The sequence below is a fragment of the Crocodylus siamensis genome, chromosome 3 (assembly GCF_052110815.1).
Source record: "Crocodylus siamensis isolate JL-2025a chromosome 3, ASM5211081v1, whole genome shotgun sequence".
Lineage (NCBI taxonomy): Eukaryota > Metazoa > Chordata > Crocodylia > Crocodylidae > Crocodylus > Crocodylus siamensis.
This window is the reverse complement of record NC_143397.1, coordinates 44,941,528-44,955,997: the sequence shown is the minus strand read 5'-3', so window position 1 is coordinate 44,955,997 and position 14,470 is coordinate 44,941,528.

Sequence of the window (14,470 nt, the reverse complement as noted above, 5' to 3'; positions counted from 1 at the left end):
ACAGAAACCAAAACTTACTGTGCAGTACAAGCGTGTGTCTACATGTGGGCACCTAGACTGCGTAGTAACTATGGCAACTTATGCCAATTTGGGCATAAATTTGCTACCTGCATAATGCACGTAGCAAATGTATGCCTGATTAGTCACTGTGCAGTAACACACATGTAGGTGCGTTACTGAATAATAACATTGTGTGTGTGGACTGACTAGAGACTAACTTTATTCCCAAGTGAATCCAAATACAGTGTTTCTGAGCTTTAATGGCTGCACATGTAGATACCAGCTTAAATCCGCTTACTGAGCAGTAATTTACTGTGAGGAAATTTATTGTGCAGTAAATGCACGTATAGACATGCCTACTGTGTCCTACAGCTAAGATGCATGACAGGTCTAGTATGTATAACTCATGTGGGGGACTAATTGATAGGATTACTTATGAGCATGAAAACAACCATTAATGATACTATTGTGATGTTTCTTAATAAAACTGAGTTGTTAACCAACTGGCTCAACTGGTCCAGTTTCTTTCTGTTCACACAAAAATCTTCCGCAGTTACAATTGAAAAAGGCATTTCTCTTTTCCTGGTATAAATTATGGAGCATTTTTTTATGCTTTTGAAGTTACCAGAATTTCTCTCAGATATAATTTTATAGTGGAAGATGATGATGCAATTTATATGTAAATTTGTAAAGTGACTTGGACACTCAAGAGACATTTAAAGCAGTGGTTCTCAAACTTTTTTTTCCGTGGACTACTTGAACATTGCTAAGGGTCTCGGTGGACCACTTTTTCTTTGTTGTTCTACAAATCAAAGCACACATTTCATATTTACCTTACAAGTACAGATATTCTCGATTGCTCAGCAACCTTTCTGCAGACCACCTGAATAGAGCTCATGGACCATGGCGGACCACAGGCTGAGAATCTCTGGCTTAAAGTATTAATGGCAAGCTTGAAGTAGTATTGATTAATAAGAAAACCCATCAGATATGCATATTTTAGCTAACTTGTCTTTAATAAGTTTACATGCTCGTTGTGATTTTTGTCATATTTGTATGATCATGTTTTAGTAGCATACATGTTCATGAAGCTTTTAAACTACAGAGTGCAATACCTGTATAAAATGCACATTAAACCTACCCTGAAATGTATACTCATTAAACCAGAATACAAAAACATCATGTGAGTTTCTAGCTGATCATAACTAACCAATGCTGCTTGAATAGCAAGCCATAAAATAATAAGATCTGAAAAACAGATAATTGAATAATTTTGAAAAATAAAAACATTGAAGAGAACTTCAAAAAGACTGTGAGCATTTCTTGATTAGAAGATGCAGAGAAATACATAGAATAGCATATCCACAGGAAGAGTATGGTCATTTCTATTTACAGTTCTAAAATGTTTAACCTTACCTAACAATCACCGCATAATACAAATATCCCCATTATTGATGCTAAGTAAGCTACAAGTTTCAGAATAAAAAGGAGCAAATTTGATTAAACTGCATGTTGTTCCCCTATCCACGATCAATTCAAACAAGACAGTGATTAGATTGTCATCAAGTCTAAACAAGCCATTCTGATGGATGTTCATGCTAGACAAATTTTACACAGTTTTACTTTCAGTGATAAAATACAGATATTTCATATTTCATATTTCTTATTTTTAAAAGGTGGACAACCTTCTATTTTTTTTCAATCTGCAATGGCATATTTAACAATTATGTTGCTTCATAACCTGCTCCAATGAAATTCCATTTGTTTTTTGGAAGTCACTAAGGTTGCTATGATCAGTTAAAGTTCTGTTTTTCTGTATCAAGTACTATGCAGTGTGAATTGTTCTACGTGTTGTTTGGGACTATCAGATGTACATTAATGTAACTTATTCTTTCCAACATCCTACTTTCCTGCCTTTTCCTCCATACCCTCCTGTACCACGTTTATCTATTTTTCTTTTTGCAAAATTGTACCCGTTATAACGATAGATATAAGCCCCTCCCTCCATTAACAAATGATAAAATATGTCAACAGTAGGAATTAGGTGCCTAAATATTTTTTGAGAGTTGGGCCTGAATAAATAATTAATGTAAACTTTACATCTTGTCCTGGACCAAGAAATAGAAACACTTCAAGCTTTGATAACATAATGGATAATGTGAGAGGCAAGCATTTTTTAGGGTGGTATCTTTTATTGGACTAACTATGTAGTTGGGATAATGTTAAACAAGTTTTTGAATGCAAGACGTTCTTCCCGTGTAGTCGAAAGCTTGTCTAACTTTATCCCAACTACAGATGGTCAAATAAAAGATATTGAAGAAATCCCCTAAGAAATCCCCCTTGTCTCTCATCATTTCTGAGCCATCATGGCTATAACATTATTATTATTATACTACCCAACTAGGTAATGGAATTTCAGAGCTGAGGACCCTTCACTGAGTGCACCTTTGTCCTTGAAAACTGAAGTATAGGACCTGTATGCGAGAAGGTCAGTGTTGAAAGTATAGTCACAGCAGTGGTATTGAAATCCTGGCTGCACTGGGAAATCCTGGCTCCACTGCAAAAATCCCACTGGCTTCAGTGTAGCCAGAATTTCATCCAACTTCTCGAAGTGTTTACTTGTGTAATCTGATCCACATAGGGAAAATGGCAGAGTCAGAGCCTAACTTATTATGGTAGGCCTCCATGTAGGTAGACTTGTTTGAAGGCTCTCAGTGGTAGTTAGGACTCAAAAGTTACAGTGTTTCACAGCACAAGGCGAACTGTAAACAAATGTAAAGTAGTATTTATTAATAATAAAACCCAGCAGATATGCATATTTTTAACTAATTTGTCTTTAGTAAGTTTATACCATCAAAGGTGATAGTAGAAGTTTGATTTTTTATTTTTTTTTTACCATTGGGTTAGAGGATAAGTTATTTAGGTCTGAGGCAAAACTGTTCTGTCCTGAATTGTTTCTTTGGGGCAAAAAATGTCATAAATGTCATAAATCATACAAAAATAGAACATACCTTTAAAACTCATCATAAATGTGAGTCCATAAATAAGCCCTTTTGATAGAGATAAAAAAACAGAGATGACCCTCTGGACAGAAGTTCTCTGAGGGATATGCTGCAGGCGACTGCCTTTCAGTTTACAATGCTAGCAAGGGACTGCACCTCTGGAAAATGCTATGAAGCAAAACCCTTACTGGTTTTACCTTCCCTGTGCTCCCAAAATGAGTCTTTTATGTGTAAACAGTACACATTTAAACTATGCCATCCTACTATGCCTCTTCAATTTAACCCCAAATATTCTTTATTAAAAGTAGTTCCAGCTGTCTTTTCAGTTCTGGATCATTAATAATTATTGTCATAAATGTTTTTATAACCAAATAGAATATGGACCTATTTTGCTAAAAAAACCCCAAATCTCTGAAAAACTCAAACCAAAAATCCTACCCTCTTTCAACAGAAAGCCTTTTTTCCTATTGAAATTAGGCCTATTCCAAGCTGAAGTTAACTTTATTATACATAAGAGGCTGGTTAACAGTCAATCAGTTCACATATTTTAAAGCCAAATGTCTATTTCTATGGAAGTCAGGCAAACACAACATTTGAAGGAGGTAAAATTAGGCAAAATGAAACAATAAAAATTGTGTTTAAATTTTCAGGAAAAACTGTCACCAGCTGAGATTGTATCAAGGAAACTGTAGCTAGTGCTGGCTCTGGAACTCAGGTATCAGAAACATTACTAAATAAGCTGGCAGCTACATTCTGCATTAACTGAATCTTTTCAGCATTTGTCCAAGAGTAGCCCTTACAGCTATAGTCACAGATGCATAACTAAGTTTGAGGTCTGCTATAAACAATGAAGATCACAACCTCCAACCTGTGTACAGATGGATGAAAATGTTTTTGGCCAGTGCTGCTCCCTGGGAAGCAAGAAGCAGCTGAGAACACAGAAGAGCCCCTTAGAATACCGTGGTGGTAGATATAGTTAAAAAGATGCATGGAAAAATTATGAACATCAGTTGAAATATATCATAACCTCTGTTATATCCCTCAATATTGCTTCTCCATCTATGTTTTATGTGTGTTGAGCTTAGCTTTTTAATATACTGTACATGACTGTAAAATAAAATATATAATTTAGCTATACTTTATATATATATTGGCCCAGACATTCTTTGAGAAATAAACATGGAAATTTTCATAGGCAGAAAAAACAAATTATTGCAAGCACGCTGAATGTTCTACCAAATCAGAAATCGGGTACAAAGGGAAAAGCAAGGTAACAGCTCTTAACATTTTGAGATCTCTTCCAAACCTTCTCTGTAATGTTTGGAGGTAGACTCCAAAAGACTATGAGGTAACATCATGTGACATTCCATGTTTTTACAGTCATATTTCTTCACTGCCCCAATTTGTCTCTAGAGTTCAAACAAAATATTTGACTCCAGCCCACGTAAAATCACCTGGCCTATTTTAGTATTGGGCTGGTGGTAAGTGACTTCATGCTTGATGGGCCAAGTTCATTTGAGTTAAGTAGGTAGCAGTATGCTGAACCATACTTACTGGGAACACTGCAGGCTTAATCTGTTTCCTTCCAGTTTACACATGTAATTTCCAATCTCAGAAGAGAAAATGGAACAAAACATAAAATTACATAAAAACCCAATATCAATCAAAGCTTACTTCATTGCCTTAATTTTAATGTTGAAAATTCAAAGGCATATGTTATGCATTGGCTATATTCAAGGAACTTGTTTCCTGGAAGTACCAGGATCAGTCCAGGAAAGATCTGAATAGATGAACATATGCACAATGCTGTTGCAATGAAGCTTACAGAAGCAGCATTCATGAATTATGTAATTTCTCTAAAAGGCATCTCTGTTACAGATTCCTTATAGATATCTCTGATGCATAATGAATGGCTATTCATTCATACGGACTATTTAGAAAAGCTGGACATATACAAGTCTATGGGGCCAGACGGGATGCACCCGAGAGTGCTGAGGGAGTTGGCTGATGTGATTGCAGAGCCGCTGGCCATCATCTTTGAAAACTCATGGCAATCAGGAGAGATCCTGGATGATTGGAAAGGGCAAATATAGTGCCCATATTTAAGAAAGGGAAAACGGAGGATCCAAGGAATTAAAGACCGATCAGCCTCACCTCAGTCCCTGGAAAAATCATGGAGCAGATCCTCAAGGAATCCATTTCTAAGCACTTGGAGGAGAAGGAGGTGATTAGGAGGAGTCAGCATAGACTCACCAAAGGCAAGTTATGCCTGACTGGCGTGATTGCCTTCTATGATGAGATGACTACCCTAGGTGGGTGCGGGGCCTGGGACAAATCAGCCTGCATGGGGCCCCCTTAAGATTTTTTATAATTAAAAAGAAGTTCATATAATTAGAAAAACCTCACCAATCACAATCAGTGTTGTGCCACCTACATTCTGAAATCCACTGGGAGGGTTGGGGCAGAGCTGCAGCTTCCAGCTCAGCTCTCACTGACTGCCGGAGCTAGGGCCAGGACAGTTGGGCAGTGCAGGGTGCAGAGTGGGATGGAGGCGGCAGCCCTGGCCCTGGTACTGGCACTGAGGGTGCTGCTGTTGGTGCAGCCTGCCCTGGGAGGCTTCCTGCAGCATGGGGCAGCTGAGGTGAGGGTTGTACTAGTTGGGCTGGGTCAGGGATGCCTTTCTGGTGAGGGGCCCCAAGCTGAACCAAGACATGGTGCTTGGTGCCCAGCAACCTCACAGGGGCTCTGGGACAGGTTGTGCCATGGGGTGGGTGCTAGGCAACACTTCTGCCACAATACTCAGAGCTGGGACTGGGGCTCACCTGCCACCAGCCTGTCCTGCAGGGTAGTGCCAGCCCCTACCAGGGGCCAGATCAGTGTCTCCTGTGCCATGTGGAGGGGCTCTGGAGGAGGGTTCATGGGGCACCATGTGCATCCAGCCCCAACAGCCCGCTCTGGCTCTGGCTTTCTGACTTTCTCTAAAACTTTCCTTGCCATGATATCGAAGCATGGGGTCCCTGAAAGTGTGGGGTCCAGGGCGGTCACCCCGATTCACCATATCTTAGGGATACCCTGGCTCTGTGGATGCAGGGAGAGCAGTAGATGTGGCATACTTTGGTTTTAGTGAGTCTTTTGATATGGTCTCCAACAGCATTCTTGCAGGCAAGCTAAGGAAATATGGGTTGGATGAATGGACTGTAAGGTGGAAAGAAAACTGGCTGGAGCATTGGGCTCAAAGGGTGGTAATCAATAGCTCGATGTCTAGTTGTCAGCATTATCAAGGGAAGTGCCCCTGGGGTTGGTTTTATTCAATATCTTCATCAATAAGCTGGAAGATGGCATAGAGTGCACCCTCAGCAAGTTTGGGGAGGAGTAGTAGATATGCTGGGGGGTAGGGCTAGGATTCAGAGTGGCCTAGACAAATTGGAGGATTTGGCTAAAATTTCATGGAGTTCAACAAGGACAAGTGCACAGTCCTGCAGTTGGGATGGAACAATCCCATGCACCAGTACAGGTTGAAGGATGACTAGCTGGACAGCAGCTCTGCAGAAAAGGACCTAGGGATTATAATGGACAATAAGCTGGATATGAGGAAACAACGTGCTATTGTTGCCAGGAAGAGTAACAGCATACTGGGCTACAGTGGTAGGAGTGTTGCCAGCAGATCAAGGGAAGTGATTTTTCCCCTCTATTCAGTACTGGTGAGGCCACATCTGGAGTACTGTGTTCAGGTTTGGGCCTCCCACTACAGAACTGATGTGGACCAATTGGAGAGAGTCCAGCGGAGGGCAATGAAAATGGTTCAGGGGCTGGGGCATATGACTTATGAAGAGAGGCTGAGGGAACTGGGCCTATTTAGTCTGGAGAAGAGAAGACTGGGAGGGGTTTTAATACCAGCCCTCAACTACCTGAAGTGGGGATCTAGAGTGATCTAGGGGATGGGTCTAGACTGTTCTCAGTGGTGAAAGATGACAGACCAAGGGGTAACAGTCTCAGATTGCATCAAGGGAAGTTTAGGTGAGATATTAGGAATAATTTTCTCACTATGAGGGTAGTGAAACACTGGAGCAGGTTACCCAGAGAGGTGGAATCTCCATCCTTGCAGCTTTTTAAGACCTCGCTAAACAGAAGCTTGGCTGGGATGATCTAGTTGGGGAAGGTCCTGGTTTGAGCCAGGCGTTGGACTAGATGACCTCCTGAGTTCCCTTCCAACCCTAATTTTCTGTGATTCTCTGTGATTCTATGACTGCATTAAATGTCACTTTGAACTGTGCCTTTTACTGAGCATTGTCCATATCTATTAGGCCTGTGAGAAGCAGCTAGCATTCACTTTGGATTCAGCCGATTCAGGGGACAGTAATTCGATTTGGTGATTCGAATCACTGTCCCAAATCAATCTGACCGAATCCAATTCGGATATTTCTCCACTGAAAAATCAGCTGACTCTCTGGATCAAACAAGTCCCATCTCCTGCCCACTCTCCCAGCCTTGTCAATGGCTGCCCTACCTGGCCCCAGTATCCTGACTCTTTAAAAGTGCTTTGGAGTGGGGAGGGGAGGCGAGCAGGCAGGGGATGGGACCTAGCAGGGGTCCCCCCTATGGTCCCCTCCCTGCTTCTCCAGCTCCCGCCCCCTACTTACTGGCATGGAGTCCAGGTCCAGCTCCCTGCTGCACTGAGTGAGGACTGCCCAAATCTCCAGAGAACTTCAAAACAATTCAGAGCTTTGTATTGGTCTCCCAATTCAATTTGGGTTTGGAGATTCAGACACTGAATTGGGCCGAATCTCCTCTGAATCAAATAACCACCTGAAGCATCACACAGCCCTAATATCTATGTATTTACATCCATGAAAATCAGGCATACTAGTTGCGGTAGTATTGGCATCCTCTTTTTCAGCACAGGATGTTGGCTCAGGTTGATAGGAAAATATAGAAATTGAAACATCAGGGAAGGAGACCCATTGCCAGAGAGAACTGGAAAAATTATTAGATTCCATTTTTAAGTGAAAATGATCCATTAAAGATTGACTATCGAGATTAGAAAGAGATATACTACCTCATAAAACAATGTAAAACAATAATCAAACAATAACTGGAATTATGTTGATTCTCTGAGTACTTACATTGAACAAGCTCCCAGAAACACTTGAAGCAAATGAAAGAAGGAAAGAAATAAAGAAAGAAATTGGTTTATCAACAACATAGCTGTTAATCCATAGTTTGACTTTAGAATTTATATAAATATTAGAGATTAAACAACACATACTAACTGGGAAATGGAAAGAAAGAGACTCCTTCTCCTGATCACAGGTAAGATACCTCTTGTGTCAAAACCATGCCTTCTATGGAGGACTGATTTTGTTATCTCCTCATTGGATGATGATGATGATAATTACTATTGTTATAATACATTGTGGATTGCCTTAGTGTGAGGTTACAATTAGGGGAAAATCAATTAAAATAAACCTATTGCCTTCATTGGGTTTGGATCAGGCCTTTAATACCCATCTAGTTTCAATCACTTGGGGAATACAATGAAAGCCTTAAGAACCCGAATTGTTGAAGACAGAATTGCCATGAGGCATAGCAGATGGCAGTACTCCCAATGCTAGCCATTTCAAGGGTAAAAATCATTCTAGTGTGAGAGTTGGGGGCTTGGAGAAAATTACAAAACCAAGAAAGGCACAGATCAAAATGATTTAAAGAAATAGAAACTATCTTGAATTTAATTTTATGACCTTTATCCCCACTAGCTTCACAAACAAATATTATTAATCCTTCCTATTTAAAATGTTATGGATCAACTCCTTTTAAGATTGAGGATTACTTCTATGACTCCATGTGTGATTATATGTTCACTTATACATATATTCCTACATGGAAATATTTTAAATATGGATTATTTAGTACAAAGGCTTAAGTAGTCTGTAAGTGATATCACATGCATTTCTACTGAACTGTATTGACTGAGGGGGCAGAATTAAAATCATATCACTCTTTATATGTAGTGTACGTTAAATGAAGATTATACACATATTGAGGGCAAAATAAGCAAGCTATTTTAAAGTTAATGCCTTTTAAAAAATGAATATTTTACAAATATACAGGCCCATCAAATAGTGCAAATAGCTAGCCTAGGTGAGGGCTTTCTCCAGTATCCAGAGAAGTCAAAGATAATTCTTCCACTGACAACATCAAAGACTATATGAAGTGCAAATTGTGTGAGTTTTTTACTACCCTTATTCTTGTCTTCTCTCCCTTCCGTTCTTATGTTTGTAACACTCATTTATCATGTCTCCCCATTAATTAGATTATAAGGTTTTTGGAGAGATGTCAAGCAGCTCTTCTGCAATCTCAGTGAGAAGCTTCTTTCTCCTCACACCTGTCTCTAGAGTCACTGGGCTGGGTCAAGGCATTAGGTCACAGGATATTTGTGCCTGAAAAAGCTACAAAAGGAGCTCCATGATCAGTCACAGCATTACTAATTGGAATAATGCTTGGGTTTCAGCAGGGGTTGTACATGATAAATTTATTTAGATGCCAGCTTGGCAGCACCTTGAGGCTTCAAAGGATTTAAACAAGCTACTTGTGAAAAAGGATGCAACTAGGGAAATCAATTTAATTAAAGATTTATTTGACAAGCCAGGAAAATGTTTAGATTTTGAGGAAGCAGAAAAATAAATGGTAATTTCCAAATACTTGCTATTATCAGTAAATGCATAGGTTTACAAGGTATTTTTCATAAAAGAAATCTTGAGCGACAGATGAAAAATGCTGATCAATCATTCAAACAATTCGTCTTCCCAATGGATCCTAAAAAATGTTGTCATGAATCAATCAAGTCTTTTCTATCTTGCTCGTCAAGAAGATGTCTGAAATATAAGAAAATTGGGTTATAGACCTTAGCTTAGACTGGAATGACACTAATTGGAGCTCATTATGGTCTAATATAAATGCTAATCTTATAAATATTAAAGACAGACAAATCTATCTTAATGTATTACGGAGAACTTATATTACCTTCAAAAAAAGTCAGCTTTATATCAACACAATGGGAACTCCAGTTGCCAAAGTTGTAAGAAAACTTTTAAATATGAGCTGGCAATACTCATAATTAAAAATCTTTTGGTCAGAGAAAAAAAAAAGTAGACAAGTATCAGTATCACCAAATAATTCATTTTTTTTCAACCCTAAGGTCTGTTTATAGTAGAGCATGGAATCCATTCAGTTAGATGCTTTTCAAACTTGCTGTTACAATGTTATGGAAAACCACAAATCCACATACAATTTACTTAATGACTGGAAGTGTTTCAGTAAAATAGATTTACCCATCTTGAAAAATCGGGCTGTGGTACATACAGATTACGATCTAATATTAAAACATGATAGTTCCTAGTCCTACCCCACGTCAACAGTGAGTCTACTTTAAATTAAACAATTTACTGTCTCCAAATGGAATCAAATCAACTATTTTGGAACCTAAGACCTTGTATACATGATAAATGAAGCTTGCACCAGACTGGCATACTCAAACACATTTTGTTACCTTGGGTGGGCTGCTTCCTCAACCAGAAGCTGTATAGCCATATCTGTGCAGCACTGCAAGCTAGCTAATGGGCATGGAAGAAGGCTAATTGGTAGGCTTATGAGAAACAGCATTGTTCCACTTCGACCTCCGCTTCAAAGTTTTGACAGAAGTTTTTCATTTCGAGTTTCGTTTCGTTTTGAAAGCACTGTTCTGTTCCATCAAAAGTCTTTTGCTGTTTCGATGCTGTTTTGATGTTTTGTCCATAGGCTGCAGCCAGTGCAGGGAAGATTGGTGCTGCCACTGGCCCCAGCAGGCAGCACCAGCCTCCTGTCATCCGGCAGGCATATTGGCAGCCCGCATCCCAAGGAGCAGACTGGCACAGCCCCTATAGCCCTCCCAGAGGTGTGGATGAGCCCCTGATCTGCCTGTCAGATGACAGGAAGCTAGTGCTGCCAGCTGAGGCCAGCAGCGGCACTGATCTTCCCAGCACAGGCTGCTTCCAGCCAGCAGCAGCAACCTCCTGTCATCTGGCAGGCAGATCTGGAGCTCATCCAAACTCCCGGGAGGGCTGTAGCTGTGCCGGCCTGCTTCCAGGGGTGCAGGCCCCTGATCTTCCTCCCAGATCACAGGAGGTTGGTGCTGTCAGTTGGGAGCCTGCACCCAGTGCCAGAAAGATCAGTGCTGCCACTGGCCGCAGCTGGCAGCACCAGTCTTCTGTCATCTGGCAAGCAGATCGGGGTCACACCCCGGGGAGCAGTCTGGCACAGCCCCAACAGCCCTCCCAGGGGTGCAGGGGAGGTCCTGATCTGCCTGCTTAATGACCAGAGGCCGGTGCTGCCCACTGGGGCCAGCAGCAGCACCAATCTTCCTAGCATGGTCTGTGTCCAGCCAGCAGCACCAGTCTGTGGTCATCTGACAGGCAGATTGGGGGCTCACCCACACCCCCGGGAGGGCTGTGGGGGCTGTGCCGGACTGCTTCTGGGGGTGCAGGCCCCCAATCTGCCTCCCAGATCACAGGGAGCTGGTGCTGCCACCTGGGGCCAGTGGCAGGTGGGTTCGGGGCAAATCAGCCCATGCGGGGTCCCGCCTCCACTCTGTGATTGGTAGAGGGGCAGTTTCCCACATGAGCTGAGTTGCTCTGGGCCCTACACCCTTCTCACAACTGAGCCTGGCAAGGGGACTTGGAGCACAGCACCTGGGCTGCACTCCGTCTTCCTCCCCCCAGCTCAGCTCCCAGTGGCTTGCAGCAGCTCGCAGCTCCGGGGAAGTTAGCGGGGAATCAGAAAGCAGCATTGGCTCTGCCCTGCCTCCCACCACCTGGCTGCTTCAAAATTCAAAACATTTCGACTGGCCTTGTTTCATTTCAAGGCTGTTTCAAAGCCCTTCATTTCATTTTGATTTCACTGTTTCGAGCTTGAAATGAGTCAAAACAACATTAAAAGAAAACACCCAGCTAAGCTTTACACAACCCTACTAACTGGCAGAGTCTCCTCACACTGCTAATTAGCTCACCCAAAGCGCCAGGCAGATAGGACTATACTGTTTCCAGTTTAGGTAACAGACTACCTGGAGCAGTGTAGCCTGCTTGAGAATGATAAACCGGAGCAAGGTAAATTTATTTTGTAGACATGACCTTGCTGACCTGCTACAGCAAAATGCATCCAGGCTATTGTGGTGTTTCTACTTTGATTACATACCATCAGAGTTACAAACTGAAACACACTTCATTGTAGGACATTACAAGGTAATGTTAAAAAATAAAATGAAATACACTAAAACACAAAGATATCCATGGCCCACACAGCTTTTCTGAGAGTAGGCTTCTACAATCTCTGTTTCAAAGGACGGAAGATGGATCCTTTTTTTTCTCTTAAGAACATTGAATGTATTGTATATAATAGAGCACCTACCCAGGATGTAGGGTGTCTGGGGTTATTTCCCTCCTGAGTCTGATCAGGGAGACAAACTCATATATTCCATCTCCAAGAAGGATGTCCTAATCCCCAAGCAATTGGCTGTGTTGTGTGGAGTAATTTTTCAATGGCTTGAAGAAGCTGTGCCATTGTGCAGAAAAGAATGCAAGTTTTCTGGGCATAAAGGAGGCTTTGCTTTATGTCTTATTGGTTAAATCCCAACATACAGCTGGGGAGAAGGCCTGGGTTCTGTTCTACAGACTGTGTTTTATATTAATCATTGGCTAAAATATTGAACAATATTCTGCTGCATAAATCACAAGAAATGCTGTAAATTTTATTTCCATAGTATTCCCAACTATCCTGCTTACACAGTTCGGCCAGCAAACTGATTTTCCAGGTACCCTTCCAAATTATAAGACACTACTTTTCTATTACAATAATCCAAAAAGGAATAAGAAAACCTAGACCTGAATTAATATTTCAAAGTGAATAATTCATTCGACCATTTTCACTCAATCACACTTTCCCTAAATTGTTATTCATATCTGCTTGACAACTTCTTTGTTGTTTTTGACCTGTGTGAACAAATTGCTCAGAGAGTTGTATCTTGGGCTCTTGGTTATTGTTATTGGTCCCTATCATATCCACCAGAGAATAATCAGAAATGGAGAGAGCCTTTTTGTCAATAAAACCCTGGCTATAACTTGTGCCCCATGGGAACAAATGCATTCAGACAAGTCTATATATTTTATTATCTCTAGAATATAAAGTAATCCTTGTGTCAAGTAGTACTGAACCAAAGCGAACACATATGTAGTGCCTCCACTTAGGTATAATAATGCTTAAAATCTAGATAGGAAGGTAGAAGTAAGGACCAAAACCCAGGATCAAGCTTTATCTAATTCTCAGTTTTACCACCTAATAATCTCTCCTGATTCCCAGTAGCATCCAGTCTTCCTTCCTATTTGACAAACTATTCCCAGTTCCACCCCAAATCTGACTCCTTTCCCCTAATTTACTTGTTCAGCTAGTTCTAGTTTCTTCACCTACAATGTTCCATCTGATTTTTCTCTCTCCTACTCCTCTGTCCTGTCTTCATTGGTCTCACTCTACCTGCATTCCCAGTCTCCCCTGAAACTATGGATGACAAATCTAATTCCATTTCCCTTTCATCTCCGAATCCCAATGTCATTGGCTACCCTAGTCTCTTTGCCTAGCCAGTCTCAGTTCCTCAAAGTTCTCAGTCCCAGGATTATTACCTAGGTTTACAGCTTGACCAGACTGGTATGGATTTTCCTGGGGATGGAATAAGACATATCCTTGCCACAAAAGATGACCTTATATCAATTTTCAAATCACTGCTTCAAAGCATGGGGAAAAGCTCATCTATTTTTTAGCATAGATTTAAACAACCCCTGTTATTTTTGCTGGAAATGGCCACAGCATTTTAGCTAAAATGAAACAGAAAGTGGAAGAAACAAGGTCCAAAATTCACTTTTTAATCTACCAACCATGCTAACAGTAGAATGGATTCTTCAAATTTACAATAGTCAACACCATCCATAGCGCAGTTTTCTCAGCCGTTCCCCCATTGTCTAGAAATTTACTTTTTTCTTGGACCCCACAAAATTGTTTTCAAAGAGACCCTGCAATAGACAGTTGTAATTAATTTAGTTAAAATATTCCTTCCTTATATGTGTGTATTCTAAATCTGAATACCTTTCTGGTTCTGGTTGAAGGTACTGGAATATGGTTGCAAGAAGGTACTGGAATTTGAAACTGAATTGAAATTGTTACTCCTGGTATTTTCCTTGCTACTTAAAGAAATGCCTGCCTATTGTAATGGTCCTTACTTTTCTTTTTTTGCAACTCCTGCTCTGTGGCTGTCCAGAAATGATAACCAGCAGATGATGTGACTTCTCTTAACCACTCTATATACTTTCTTATCATAAACTGCATCTGACTGGAGGGCCTGGTGGCTATGGGGTGGAGCTACCCATGGTGGGATAGCTCCTATAAAATAC